This window comes from Dromiciops gliroides, chromosome 4 (assembly GCF_019393635.1).
Source record: "Dromiciops gliroides isolate mDroGli1 chromosome 4, mDroGli1.pri, whole genome shotgun sequence".
Taxonomy (NCBI): Eukaryota; Metazoa; Chordata; class Mammalia; order Microbiotheria; family Microbiotheriidae; genus Dromiciops; species Dromiciops gliroides.
The window spans coordinates 96,475,685-96,478,560 of NC_057864.1; the positions used below are offsets into that span (position 1 = coordinate 96,475,685).

Sequence of the window (2,876 nt, forward strand, 5' to 3'; positions counted from 1 at the left end):
TTTATCCACTGTGCCACCTAGCTGCCCAAATTGACCAAATTTCAAGAAAACACAACAACTGTCAATTAAATAGCTAAGAAATCTTATTATACCCACATCATTAAATTGAGTTTGGAACATCCTGCACTTTCACTTTTCTAGTTTCCATTAATGTCCTCAATGCCATTGCACTGTTCCCTGCCCCGCCCCCTGCCCCACACATACACTTTGTTCCTATTGCTTTTGTTTTTCCAATGAACTAAAACATACATCAATCTTGAAAAATGAATTGTTAGGCCCGACTCTATGGAGGCCAGCCTCCTCATGGTTGAAGTGAAAGTAAAGGCAAACTAGTTGAATGCAGACCCCAGGAAATAGAAAATGAAATTACAGAATCCTGTCATCAGTTCCCTCATAGGATCACAAAGCGAGTTATTCAGAATGAGATATCTCATATAGAAACCAAACAGATGGCAATGACCATCAATAGACTCTTATCTATGAGAAGGTTGGATCTTTCTTAAGGAGCAATACAGGCCTTCTGTATAGAATAAAAGAATCTTAGAATGCTGGCAAAATGAAGGAATCAGATAACCAACAGAAGCTAGTGAATCAAAATCAGAGAGGATGCTGAAAATAAAGGTATCTGGAGCTGAGATAGTTGATATAAAAATAACGTGCCTAAATTAACGGAAATCAACAAAATACTAAAGCATTTGGAGAGCAAAAACTTAACAAAGCTGTTAAATCTGTGGCAGCCTCAAAAAGGAAGGTTTTATGTGGTATGATTTACAGCCCTATTGATCAGTAATGGGTATAACCCGGCGTAGTGACCATGATTTTGAATCTGAATTTGTAGGATTGATAAAGCAACAGTGTTTTACATTCTTACAAGGCAAGGCAGAAACAGCAAGGAAAAGAAAACAGTATCACATGATATGCAGAAAAAGTTCGTTTACTTCATCTCTTGAAGTATAGAAATATATTTGTGAACTAGGCATTAGTAAGACAGAATTGTCCATGGAAGATATTGAAGTAACTTTGAACACATTCATTTATTATGGCAAAGTGGAAATGATCATCATAGCTGCAAAAGAAGGTATATTTGGGAATGTTGATGGACAGATAAAGCTATATAGGGCTGATAGTCCAATTTTATAGCCTACTGTGACTGTATACCCAGTGCCTTGTGGATTCTGTCTGGTTTTTGATGACTACCATGAAGGTGGTGGAATTATTTTATATGACAGAGTGGTTGGAATTTTAATAGCAAAGTGTGCATTCTACTCACATTTTTCAAATACAGGAAGAAAATGAAGTTACTTTGAAAGCCAAGAATGACATTTTTCATGAAGTATTGAAGTTGGTTAAAAGCAAACTTTGCTAAAAGGGATATAGACTTCCTGCTGTGAAAAACATATTTGTATTTATAAAGATTGGAAATTCTGATATATATCGATGAGTGGGCCAAAAAGTATACAAGGCAGCTGTTAGAGATTAATAGTGAAGCTATTCCTCCTATTAATAAAGGACAGTGAAAATATAAGGTGTCACCTACCAAGCTGTCAAGAGGGATTATTTTTGAATGGTTTTTAAGGGGAAAATAAGCTACAAGATAATTCGAACATTTGCCAAGGACAGAAGTAATAAAGAGAACTTGAAATTTCCCCTTCCTATGTTGTCACTAGAGACAAGGAATTTCAAGCTGAGTAATACAGATATTGTGAAAAAAAATATTATATCTGGCTCACTACCATCATTATCATTTTCCCTTCATCAATTGAGCAAGAAGTTGAAAGCTTCCAGAGGAGAATGCTTAAAGGTGTAGAACCAGCAACAGCAAGGTCAATGACTGCTGACTAGGTGGATATGTAGAAATGTTAAGCATTGCTTCTCCCCCACCACACACACACATCCTTTGTTTATTCCCACATAATGGAATGGAAAAGCATTTTTAGGCACTTACTATATGGCAATAGCAGTGCCAAATTCTGAAGCCATAAAAAGAGAAGGGAGATAGTTCCTGTCTTCAAGAAGCTCATGCAGTAATTTGGGTAGACAGCAAATAAGGGCACATTCAGCTTCATGGCAGATGAACAGGCCTTGAGACCAGCTGACCAAACAGTGGGTAGATGGTAAGGCACTGTAGACCTTGAGGAGCAGTGGCAGGGCAGGTAATCCTCAACCAATGACTATTGGCAAAGGAGTAATGAGGTAGTCTCAAAGGTCAGATGATAGTGTCTGAGCCAAGATGGGGGTGGGGGTAAGTAAGGTCAGGTCAGGATCCAGCTGGAAGAGGATATTCATAGTCTGGTGGGAGCTTGGGAACTGGATATTAGGGATCAAGTTGGGGATGGGGAAAGATTCCCCAAGGCCAATTCATGCTGGTCTCTGTTGCTGCCTCTTAGTGGACCAAGGCAAGTGAGGGTAAAGTCCTCCTTTCCCTGCCATGGTGGCTGCCAGTATTGGTCCATTTTCAGGCCAGGCTGTTGTTAGGTTGGGGCAGAAAAATAGTCTAAGAGAATTTAGAAGACTTTAAGCCAAAATAGTGACAATTTCCAAGGGTATATGTTTTTTTTTCAATATATAGATGTTAGTTACTATTCTTGTTTGTAAAATTATTAGTTTCATTAAAAAATGATTTGTTCTTAGAAAAAATTCCTACTCTAGATGTGTGTGTGTGTGTGAGTGTGTGAAATTGCAATACTGGAATACTTTATAGTGGTAATTTCTATAGCTTGTAAAAGTTTTTCATCTTGGTAAAATGCTTTATGTTCATGATCTTGTTTTAGCCTCAAAACAACCAGTTGAGGAAGGTACTCTGGGTAATCTTATATCCATTTTACAGAGGAAGAAACTGAGGTTTGGAAAAGCTGAGTGTCTTAACCATAGTAATA

At 37.8% G+C, this 2,876-nt stretch overlaps 1 pseudogene; it reads left to right on the forward strand.

The window, feature by feature from the left end:
• Window positions 1-303: 303 nt before the first annotated feature.
• On the forward strand, window positions 304-1,246 carry LOC122752585 (annotated as a pseudogene).
• The last annotated feature ends 1,630 nt before the right edge of the window (window positions 1,247-2,876 follow it).